We start from the raw sequence: 13,358 nt of genomic DNA, 5'->3' as shown, positions 1-13,358 counted from the left end.
GGTGAATACATAAAATAACTTTAAATTTATCCGATATATTTTATAGAAGTTTAATCCTATTAATTAATTAGGCTATCCGTTTCAATATCCACTTTTATTTTACAGAAAAATTCAATTTAAATAACTTTTTATATAGAAATTGTACATAAAGGTATGATTGTGTTTATATATGAATATATGATTGTCTATTAATATGATTCCCTTTGTTTCACTACAAAATTATCTCACTACAATGTTAAGGAAGTTACATTATAGAACTTTACTATCAATGGAAAAAAGTAATATGGTCTTATATAGACGACAACACATACATGCATGCTCTCCAAGCATCATTAATTCTCGACGTACGTACTTTCATAGATTAGATCATATATATATATAGATAACGTACATGAGATTCAAAAATTCCATAAAGTGGTTGGCAAAACCAGTTCTTGATCACGATCATCATGTTCATGAACATCATACATATGATCATAACTATGAACATGATGAGATCCATGAAGCTCACTTAACACATCCCAGTTGAAATCTTCCTCTCCCAAATCAGCTTCTTGATCAACAACACCCTTCGAAGACGGGAACTCGTCCTCTTTATGATCATCTTTGTGTAACACTCCAAGCTGCTGAAGAAACTCATTGAGATCAATTTGAGGCTTTTCAATGCATTCTTTCTCATGGGTTTTGTCACTAGTAACTTGAACTTGCTCCTGGTTGATCTGATCAACATTCGAGGAACCACTCGAGCTCGATGAAGAAGAGGGCAATGGTTGGGCTTTCTTAAGCTCTTGAAGCCTTTGATGAATCACATGAACACTCGGTTGCGCGTTAAGATTGAGCAAACCCGTGGCAGGAAACATTGACATGAACTTATTTGAAGAAAACCATTTGAACTTATGTGACTTGTTAAGCGGATTGAAGTTGGATCGAAGATGCGGCAAGTTAAGGTAAGCGTCGGGGCCATAGAGTCGTCTAGCGGCCTCATCATAAGCCATGGCGGCTTCCTCAGCGGTGGCAAAAGAGCCTAACCATAACCGGGTTCGTTTTTTGGGCTCTCGGATTTCAGCAACCCATTTGCCCCATGTTCGTTGGCGGACACCACGGTATTCGCATGCGGCGTTCTGAGGACCGCCTTTGCCTCGAGTGGGGCCTTTCTTCCATGGCTTGAATGGAACGGTGGGTCTACGGCAGTTGCTGTCCATTGTGGTTTGAAAATGGTGGTGAGTGAAGTGTGAAAGGGAGCAGGGGTTATGTAGAGGAGTGTGAGTGAGGGTTAAATAAATGTTATCACGTTTTAGAAAGCTAATTGTTTTGGTTTTTGAAGCCCATGTGACCGTTGGGTTTGTTTAGTAGACTATAGTCACTGTACCAACTTCAAAGCAACAACAGTAATATTATTGTAACGTGATATTACTAATTATGCTTGATATATGTTAGGTCATAAAAATGGTTTCATTTTACTTATTTATTGATAACCGGTGTACAACATTTTAAAAGTTATGTTGATATTTTATAAAATAACTAATTCATGAAATTAAAACATTTTATTTGGTTTAATGTAAATATAATAATAGTAAGCCAAATCAAATGTTAAGATAAGTATGTTGCTGTGTCATATGTACCATTAAACCGTTGTAAAGAGTAAAATTCATGTTGTTTTAGAATAATTTCTAGATATATTTATTAATTTTTTAATAAATATTAAATATAATAAAACAAAAATAGGTTGTTATATTTTCTAATTAGTGACTAAAATCAAATAGGAATTTTTTTTAAACATAATAATGGTGTTCATTTATATATAATACAAACCAAGTTACATTTGGATAATGGGTAATCGAAAATATAAAAAAGAAATGTAAAGATGCTGTAATATCAATTTCTAGTAAGTTTTTTGTTGAAAGAAAAATAGAAAATTAGAAGATGAGAAATTGATATCATGTGTCATTGTCTGGATTTTGTACAACGAAAAAAAAAGTACTACTTTATATCTACTAAAATATGTTTTCATAATTTGTTATAGTTTATTCCTTTTAAGCAAATTAGTCAACATTCTTGTGATTCTATAACTTTACATGGCCAAGAGGTTTAAATTTACGAGTATTATATTATTTTATAAATTTTCTAGCAGCTTTTATCCTCAAAATCGATTAGAAAACCTTTTGAAAACTTCCATGATCATTGTATATAGTACATCGATTAAATAAGAGAATGATTTTCATGCCATTATAATTTCATTTTATTCAGTAATATAATATTATGTATTCAATCAACATATATATGACGTGTCTAGGAATTGAATGATGTAGGTAAGTAGTTAACTAATTTGTCTTCAGTGAGTAAATGTAGACTCTCACTTCGCCTAGGATACTCCCTACTTGTGGACTCGTTCCACACAACACACATATATGATATTCATATATCTATTTATATGTGAGAGAAATGGGAGAATACGATGAGGATGATGAATAAGAAGCTGAATTAATCCACCTCAAAACATTGGAGAGAATCACGAGTTGTAATTCACATGTTTTCCTGCAGAACCTTCACGGTTTCAATCTCCCTACTGCCTCATTCACCTTTTTCCCATGCATTTTCATTCATCAATTAACTAAGATCTCCATCTAACCAGTACTATCGGGTTACAAGTCAACTTCAAATGTATATCAAACAAAATATGTGTATGTATTCAAGTGGATTTGATAGAGTGTACAACAATATAGGCAATACTAAGCCGTGACGGATCCAATATTTTTTTCTCACAGGGATCATATATTTTCTCAGTGGCTATACACTCACGAGGGTGGGTTAGGATTTTTACGCTATATTAGTAGCATCTATTTTTTTCATAGGGGACGGTCGATCCATACCACAAGGGTAGGTCCTGATTCGCCCTTGAGACTGAGTAGGATGTCTATAAGTTCGATTTTCTAATTCAAGAAGTTCAGAATCTAACCAAAAGTATATTCGAACTAAGTTTGGTTTTTGGCTTTTGACTGAGTTAAACCGAATAACTTTTTTTAGAACTTATTTTTATATCATTATTGTTGTTAGATCTATAGATTTTTTCTCAATTAAAGATCAACAACTTATGAATATAATGTTATTTAACAACTACCTATAGATTTTTTGACTAGGAAACATATTAGAAGTTATAAAACTGGAATATAATATTATTTAACAACTACCTATAGATTTTTTTCTCAATTTATGAATTGTAATGCGTACATATAGCTAGCGTACCATCAACAAAGATTTTTTAATCTTGCTTTCTTGGTCGCTATATGTTTAATCAATATTTCAAGTCTAGTTTGTATGACTTTTTCCCAATACGTCCAGCCTGAAATCTAAAACTTTCTTCCATGGAAGAGAGAACAATCAACAAAACTTTTTGTTGACAATATTTACTTAGCAAATGTAGCTGTGGATATGTTTAAATGCAATAAAGATCAACAACTTAGATATGGAGAATAATTGAAAATAATACATTTAGTATTCTTTTAACTGATGCTTGCTTACAGTCGACGGAAACGGTTTTGCCATAGAAAGATCATGCGGGAGTTTGATTAAAATGCAGGTTAGGTCGATAGCTTTGCATCTGTAGTTGGTGCAATGGGTTTTAGGATTGGTCCATGGGAATTTCGATATCATCTCTCTCCCTTTCGTCCTTCTTTTCTTTTGTTTTATTTCGCGCGATTAGTTTTTGCATGTTTCTCATTTCTAATCTTGTACTTGTTTTAAGAGGTCGCTTTTGAAGTTCAATTTATCTCGTCTAGTTTCTTGCTAGCCGAGTTTTTCTAAAAAAAAAATGTCTTTGCCTTTCAAGAAAAAAAACAATAATAATAGGATTTTTACAAGCATTTAAATTATACCGCCCAAGAATTGACCATCCATAGTCATCCAAGATCATCCTTTCTTGGTAAGTGTCCAATAACTCTAGATCTTGCTTTCCTGAACTTCAAAACTTCCATTGATACAATCTAATCTAACTTTTAATCATGGTTCCATCATCAACTCTCGGTTAATTTTAATACCCGCGGCTTCCTTGTCAAAAATATTACCGAAGTCCATAAACCCGAAAACAAAACCCTTATTGTATAGAATGACTACAACAAAAACGTGGGTTGAAAACAGAAGATATGATGTGATATTCAGTTAGTTAACTAAGTACATCGTCTTCCCAAGATTAAAGTTATCTCTTACATGTTCATTGTTCATAGAATTTGATCAATACTTCTACACTACCTTGAGGTTGATGAAATACCATGAACAAGATTAGATTATAGCAATATTTCTTAACTTGGCCACAGTGCCACACCCAAAAACCATTTCATTAAAAATCTATATACAGATACATATGATACTTGAAACGTGCATTCCCATTTTAATTTCTAGGGCCTTAACATATATTCTACATTCTATACTATACTAGTGACCAATTTATATGGTTTAAACATATAATGATATCTTTGTCTATTTAATGTCTCGTATATTATTTAGTTTATTGCAAATATTTGTGTATTTGTTAATGCATTTATATCTTAGTTGGAGTTATATCTTTATTTCAAATAGAGTAAAGTGTCATTTTTTTTCATTATGGTTTGACAAATAATGCGAATTTAGTCCAAGAAGTTTATTTTTTGCATATGGACCCTTCACGTTTCCCAGTTCTTGCCAGTTGCATCCAAATCACTAACCCCGTTAAATTTAATCGTTAAATCAGGGGTGAAATGCGGTTTTCGTCCTTGTGGGTTGTCCAAATCTGCGATTTTAGTCCAATAGTTCGAGTTTGCAATTTTCGTTCTTTTAGATTCATTTCACTTGCAATTAAACCCGAATTTATTAACCTTGTTAAGTCTCGTCGTTAACCCATTTGCGTCCCTCTCACGTGCCAACCAGTTTTGTTGTTTTTCTCCCCAAATAAATCTCAGTTCTAATTTGCAAGTCCCCTCACGTGAGGGACTAGGGTGTATTTGGGGAAAAAGAAAAAAAGAAGGAACAAAATTGCCCCTCACGTGAAGGGTACACTGATGGGTTTAACGACCAGACTTAACGAGATTAGGAATTGAGATTTAATTGCAAGTGAAATGAAACCGCAATGAAGAAAATTGCAAATTTAAACTTACTGGACTAAACTGCAGATTTGGACAAACCAGAGGGACGAAAACCGCAGTTCACTGAACTAAGTATTATAATAAAGAAAGAGTGAAAAGACATGTCTACCCCTGACTTAACGATTAAATTTAACGGGGTTAGTGATTTGGATGTAATTGGCAAGAAGTAGGAAACGTGGAGGGTCCATATGCAAAAATAAACCTTTTGGACTAAATTCGCATTATTCGTCAAACCACAAGAACAAAAATGACACTTTACTCTTTCAGATATCTATGTTCTATTTATTAGGTGGTTAGTAATTCAAAGAGAAAGTAATGATTTAAGTTGTTTAACTTTCAAATGTTATAATGATGAATTATTTAATTTTTATAGCATATCAATTCTTCTAATGAAAATAATCTATATCTATATGTCTTCTTGAGATAGCCTAGTTTTTAAAGAAAACTGCTTTTACCATAAAAAATTTGATGAGAAAACAAAACAGGTTTTGAGTAAGTAATTCGTGTCGAAAGTGGTATAGCACATGTAACAAAGTCTAAAACATTTTTCTTATTAAAATCATCTATATGTCCTCTGTAATATGACTAGGTTTTTCAAAGCCACAATCCCCTCCCTCTTACAACATGTTTTGTTTTAAGTTTGTTTATTCTGTTATGCATGAGTTATAAACGTAACTAATTTTACATAAGTGTAAAAAAATGTAGATGAACATGTAAGTTCTGTTGTGTTCCATTAATACAATTGTGACTTAAACCTAAAATCTTAAAATTCCCGTTAAAGAAAACCCCACGATATATTAAGCGCCAAATGTATTTCTTTACGTTATATGTATGAGTCAATGCTTGATAGATTATTTGATGAAGTTCTATATGCAACATCATGTTGTAGCAACTCGTCATAAATAACACTTACAATGTTTTCTTGATATCCATTGAAGTTAATGCGTCTATTTTGAATGGGTATATTTTATCTACGAATATATATCAATTTGCTTGTTTACATGGAAGAGGTCATAGTTAATGCACTTGAGATGATTTTGATATATATATATATATATATATATATATATATATATATATATATATATATATATATATATATATATATATAAAGTTAAATGGCCTTTTCAATCTCTGAAGTTTACTTTGCACTTTTCTATTTATAAAGTGAGTTATTTACTTTTGGGTCCAAATGAGAAAAAATAAATAAATAAAGAATGCAATTGTCATCACCGAACACCACAAACTATTGAGATTGGAAGTTGAATCTAGAATCCATTTATATTTTCTTAGATATTTAGACCTTCTTAATGAAAGTCATGTAACTTTAAGTGTTAATAATCTTAGTTTCCGCTATTGTATAAAAGATTACCGACATCGAAATACCTAGAAACCAAAATCGTACGGTTTAAGGTGATTAGAACAAGTCTTTGGGTTGAAAACAAAAGGTATGATGTGATACACACACTATTAACCAGGTAATTTGTCTTCGAAGATGAAATTTTTCTACAACATGCTCATTGTTCATAGGATTTATTCAATCTTTCAAAACTGTTTGAGATTGACTAAATACTATGAACAAGAGCAAGTTATAACAACTTTTCTAAACATCCAGTGCCACACCAAACAATCAACACAAAGTAAAAGAACAATCAAAAGGTTGGTTGTAATACTCTACAACATGATGATTGTTCATAGGATTTCATCAACTTTCACACAATATTAGCTGTAATATTTGATGAAATTCTATGAACACCATCGTGTTGTAGCAATTAGTTTCCTGCTTAGAAGTTTTTCATGAAAACTTTATTTGAATGCTTTCACTTGAAGCAAATAAGATGCTCTAAGTGGTAAAGAAAAGTGATAATGATGTACAAAAGTTTACATAGAGGGTTCCATTTATATAATTATAAAATATACTTGTGATATCTTTTACATTTAATGATTGATTATATTTTGACTTATTTAATTTCATATATTAAATGTATGAGGGTATATGTATTAAGATTTGTTGTGTGCAATTAAGGATAATAAATATTGTGTTTTTTAAAAGTATATTATATTCTTTAAAAATATGTTATTTTGGCATTGAAAAACTTATTTTTTTTGTTTTGTTCCGATGCCGTCACACGATACTTGACACTAACCGAATTCGTGTAGAGTCGCAACTACACCGCTCGGGTTTTACTAACCGATTACATGTCTTTTTAAATTGTTTTTTATTTTAATTTTTTTTCAAAAGCCAATATATGATATTCTGGCCCGGTTGCTAATTCGATTTTGGGCTTTTTATCGTTAATGTGAACCAAATATGTTTTTTTGTTTAGTTCTGAACATCTTTTATTTGACCGATCTGAGACCAAATAGTTACAACAAAAATATATGTTAATATCAACTTATAATCCATAACATTTCTTGTTATAATTAATTTTTTCTTCCCGTTTTCATAGATCTTATATGAAAGTGAGACTTGCTAATTGATTCAAGATTTTGTGATTGTTGCTAACTGGTTTTGACGAGCCCTTCCTTCTTCAAATACTCAGTATAATTTAGGCTATAAACTAGAAGGCATCAATAATTCTCAAGGCACAACAGTCCTCTCTAGGGGTGTTCAAAATTGGATATCCGGACCTTTCGGATAAAGATTTTACTATTCGAAATTTCGGATATCCGATCGGATAGTTAACCGGATATCTGAAATATCCAAAGAAATAATAATTATAAAAAAATTAAAGAACTTATTTTAAAAATATTCGAAGTATCCGGAAATTATCCAAAATATCAAAAATTATCCAAAATTTATAAATAGTATTTCTAAATTAATAGTTAACAAAAACTAACCTGAAATTTTCAAAATCACTGTCCGAATCCGAAAATTCGGATATATGAATTTTTGGATAATTCGGATTCGGATTTTTCGGATATTTCGGATACGGATTTGGATTCAGATTTTTTTTAGCACCCCTGGTCCTCTCTATATATGTAGTCTCATACTATTTTTCCGTACTTCAACATGTTAGGTTTTATTTGACCAAGTTTAGATTCGTATTTTCAAGACTGTTCAATCTTTTTGACAATCTAACTACCAAAAGTTTTTTCCCCAATTTATGAATAGTATTGCATACATATAGCTCTCCATCAGCAAAGATTCTATAGTTTGTACGACTTTTTATCAATACATCCAGCCCGAAATTTAAAATTTTCTTCAGTGAATTCCCTTTGTTAGTGGCATAAGGGAATTTGTGCATCCCAAATTCGAAAGAGAAAACAATCAATAAAACTTCTTGTTGAAAAATTATTTAGTAAATGTATGTGGATGTGTTAAAATGTGATTGAAGAACAACTTATTATAATAATCAAGGGATTTTTTAGTCGTTTAAAAGTATACACATCAGGCATTCACTCAACCACTTGAGAGATAAAAACCCTATTAATCCAAACTAGCTCACGCGGACTAAACATAACACAATTAAAATGTGCAATACAAACCAACTAAACTCTTAGTGACAAAATAATTATATTTATTACAAGGTACCAAAGCCCAAAAATCAACCATCCATAATCATCCAACATCATCATCAGCATCGTCAGCATCATCCTTTCTTGTTAAATGTCCAAAAACTCTAGATCTTGCTTCCTAAGCCTAAAAATTCCATTCATATAGTCTAATCTAACCTTTTTTCTTGGTTCCATCATCAGCTCAAGGTCACAACAGGTTTTTTTCATACCCGCGACTTCCTTGTCTAGTTGATGATAACTTTTGGTGTTATGTGCTAAAAAGGTGATTATTAATCAACTTAGTTTCATATCTATAATATATATAACGAAAACATAAAAATTCTACGTGTCGCGATGTGGTCGCTCCCCCTTTTTTCGGAGTCACCAGATTTGCTTGATTTTTAAATGAAGGTTTCTCATGCATTTGACCCGAATTCACGGGTATGGGTCTCATCAAACCCATATATTTCTTAAACGGGTTATAATATCTCATTAAATTAAAAACTAATCTCACAAATATTTGATATAATTTAAAAATGGATATATGTTATTTATAATTAAAAAACCAATTTTTTAGTAAAAAAATAAACGGATCTTGAGTCTCATCAAACTCATATAGCTTTTAAATCGGGTTATATCATCTCATTTATTTGTGAAACAATTTATCATCAAACCATAAGTATATTATTAACTTTAATACAATAAAAAAAATAAAAATTCGAAAAATAAATAAATATTAAAAACAAATAATATAAAACAACCCCCGTAATATGAGAGATAAAAACTAGTTTTATATAAAATATTAACAAATTATCTAAACCTGATAAAACAAAAACATTACGGTATAGAATGATTAGAGCAGGTAAGTGGGTTTAAAACAAAAGATATGATGCATGAGACATTCATCTAACTAAGCTTATTATCTTCGAAGATAAAAGTTATCCACAACATGCTCATTATGCATAGAAGATATTCAATCATTCAAAACTATCTTGATATTGACCAAGTACCATGAACAAGAGTAGGTTATAGCAACTTTTCTTAACATCCACACCCGCACCAAAAAACCATTTCATCAAAAATCTATGTCTAGATTCATATAACGCGCATCCCCATTTTTATTTTCTAAAGCTTTACAAGACACTCTACATTTTATACAAGTTATGACTCCAAGACCCATCAATATAGTTTTAAAAGATTTGATTTTGCAATTCAAAAAGAACTCGCAACTCATTTTTTTTGATTCTTTAACTTCCATATGTAGTAACGATGTTTAAGTTTTAAATTAATAAAAATTAAATTGTGACCAATTTATATAGTTCCAACATATAACCCTATCTTTTATGATATCTTTGATTATTTAATGTCTCATATGCTAAGTTTTTGTTTGAACGGCCAATTTTTATTAGAAAAAAAAAGAACAGACTAGCAAGATACTAGTCAAACAACACACCAAAGTGCATATACACTTGATTATCAAGACTCCTGATTACACTACATACTCAAAAGCTAAACGTACACCAGGTTTCCCATTCAACCTCTTCTATTTCCCCCCTATATTTTACCCAATGAAAACTATATCTTCTTATGTCCTCCTTTAGTCTATTAATTGAGACTCGTTTATTGTTGAAGAGGGCCTCATTTCTAGTTCTCCATATGTACCAACATGTCGTAAGTATTACCACTTGAATTGCCTTTTGTTTCATGCTACGGAATCCAGCAACTCGATGAGAAGTTAAGAGATCTCGCACCTCAAACGCATACACCGGGGGAAACCGCACCACTCGCTAACAAATTGCCATATCACCGAAGCTACATAACATGATACCAAGATATGTTCGGCCGATTCCAGTTGATCTTCACATACGAATACCGTTTGATCTCCTCGACTATGTTCCTTTTATAAAGAGCATCCGACGTAGCAATTCTTCCCATTTCCGCTTTCCAAGCAAATAAATTAACTTTTTTGGGACCCAATTATTCCAATCAAATGAAAAATAAGTATTGGAACTATTTTGGCAGTGAGTTCGACATGACTTTGTTGAAAATTTGCCATCTTCATCTAAATTCCAACTCCATAAGTCCTCCCTATCCTCCAGATTAATCCCTGACAGAAGATCAGGACACTCCCAAAATTCATCCAATTCTTCTCATATGTTAAGTAATTTATTGCACATGAATTTGTTTGTTTTTATGAATGCATTAGTATTTAATGCCTCATATATTAATTAATTTATTGTAAATGTCTTTGTATTTAAGAATGCATTAATATCTTAGTTACAGTTATATCTTTATTTTATATATCTTTGTTCTATTTATTTGGTTGTTAGTAATTCAAAGAAACAGTAAGGGGCAGGCTAAACGTACCCCCTGGTTGCTTGTCATATTACCCATTGAAATCATATAATTACCAAATTAGCACAAAAATAAGGATTTTATATTATTTTTTTTTTAAAAGTTGCGTGTTTTTTATGATTTCGAGTTTAGAGTTTCGGGTTTGGGTTTAGGGTTTCGGGTTCGGGTTTAGGGTTTCGGGTTCGGGTTCAGGTTTAGGGTTTAGGGTTTCGGGTTTAGGGTTTAGGATTCGGGTTTAGGGTTTTAGGTATTCGAGTTTCAGGTTTAATTTGTAAAAGTTAAAGAGGCAAAATAAGGATATTATAAATATATATACTATTAAAATAAAAAAAATAATTATTATAAATATTTTCAATATTAATACTAAAAAAATAAATTAATAGTAATACTTGATAGTTTTTAATTTGATATATGTAGTGGAGATTATTAAGTGAAAAAAATGTTGTAGAAACTAATATGTATACAAATAATGTTAAGAGGTAATATTATTTATCTAAAAAGTTAAGGGGGGGGGGTGTATATTTAGTAAAAATGATGTAAGAGGTGTACGTTTAGCAGTACCCAAAAGTAACGATGCAAGTATTGTAACTCATTAATGCGATAATGATGGTTATTTAAATTTAAAAGCATATCAATTTTTCTTATTTATATGTTTTCTCAAAGATAACTTAGTTTTTAAAGAAAACTGCTTTTCCCTTCACACACGATGAGAAAACAAGATAGGTTTTAGGTAAGTAATTCACGTTGAATGTGTTATAATAACAAAGTCTAAAACATTCTATTTATTAAAACTAGACGGGTGCCCGCGCGATGCAGCGGGAACACATACCGTTGATAGTGGTTAATTTCAATTTTTAACGGTAGTGTTTTGGTTTACGATGATCAAAAACTGCTACTAATTGTTTATTTAAAAACTATCAAAACTGGATCGCAAACACCACTATGTTAATGTTAACTTTTTAACTAAAAAAAAAACGTAAGGCGATATTATACTCAAATTAAAAAAATAAAATTATCTTTTTTATGGTGCCGGTTATTTAAATAAATATTAGCGTAAGAATTTTTTTTGGGAGGGTTGGTTTTATAATTTCATAGTTGATAATGTAAAATAGAACGAGGGGTGTTTATAAACATTTTATAGATTTTTAGTTGCATATTTAAGTTGTACTTTAATGCTTCATTGAATTGTACATTATAATCTACAAATCGGTTTTGAAATTTTTTTATATCGAAACATCGACAAAAATAAGCATGTTGTAATGGTTGGTTCGGTTTTTTTTAAGAACATTATATATTTAAAAATATAGAAGAAAGCAAAAAATAATGTAAGTTTATCAATTTTTTTGATAAAGATGAGGGTAAAATGTGTAAATATTTCTGAATATTACACAATTTAACTAAAGTTTAAGGGTATATATTATAAGTTTTATTTGTATATATTGTAAATATAAAATAACAATTAGAAGTTACGGTTAGTGGTGGTTTGTGTAAAGTCAAAAAATACCCCTAATTTATTTAAATTTTATGCATTAAAACTTGTACATATTGCATTATAGATTAGACCTCTTAAAAATTAAGAGGTCCTTGTCATTCTTTTTATATATAGTATAAATTATACTATATAGTATAGATTATACATATGCCCCCATCTAATTTGACTTGCTTATTACAAAAGTGACAAAATTATCCCCTGCAACATGTTTAAGTTTGTTTATTCTATTATACATTAAAGTTATATATATATATATATATATATATATATATATATATATATATATATATATATAAAACTTTTTTTACCTAAGTGTAAAAAAATGTAGATGAACATGTATATTCCATTAATACGAAGGTAAGTTAAACTTAGAATTTTAAAATTCCTGTTAAAGAAAACCCCACTATATTTTACGTGCCAAATGTATTTTCTTAACTTATAGTTACGAGTCAATGTTCGATGAAATATTTGATGGAGTTCTATTTGCAATATCATGTTGTAGTAACAAATCATAAAAAACGCATATAATGTTTTATTGATATCTATTAAAGTTAATACTTCTATTTTGAGTTGATATATTTTATATAAGAATGTATATCAATTTGCTTGTTTCCATAAAAGAGGTAATAGTTAATTCACTTAAAATGTTTTTGATATATTTTTTTAAGAACCAATTTGATATAAAAGATGGTTCAAATAAAAAACAATTGTTTTGTGAGAATTGTGAGAAAACTTTAAAATAAATCACACCACCTAAATAGGACACTATACCATTCAATGACCTAAATCTATTCTTATTCTTCTCACAAAACTATTGTTTTTTACATTAACCTTACCCTTTGATATATATATATATATATATTGTTAGTAATAATATATATATATATATACACACATAT

General features: G+C 30.2%; 1 pseudogene; it reads right to left on the bottom strand.

The window, feature by feature from the left end:
• Positions 1–294: 294 nt before the first annotated feature.
• LOC143592407 (dehydration-responsive element-binding protein 2F pseudogene) lies at positions 295–1,414 on the bottom strand (annotated as a pseudogene).
• Between the last annotated feature and the right edge of the window lie 11,944 nt (positions 1,415–13,358).

Source organism: Bidens hawaiensis, unplaced genomic scaffold, assembly GCF_021521415.1.
Source record: "Bidens hawaiensis isolate Kalapana, Puna unplaced genomic scaffold, B.hawaiensis_p1.1 tig00040733_1, whole genome shotgun sequence".
Classification (NCBI taxonomy): Eukaryota; Viridiplantae; Streptophyta; class Magnoliopsida; order Asterales; family Asteraceae; genus Bidens; species Bidens hawaiensis.
The sequence above is the reverse complement of the archived record's forward strand: the minus strand, read 5'-3'. Positions and strand labels throughout refer to the sequence as shown.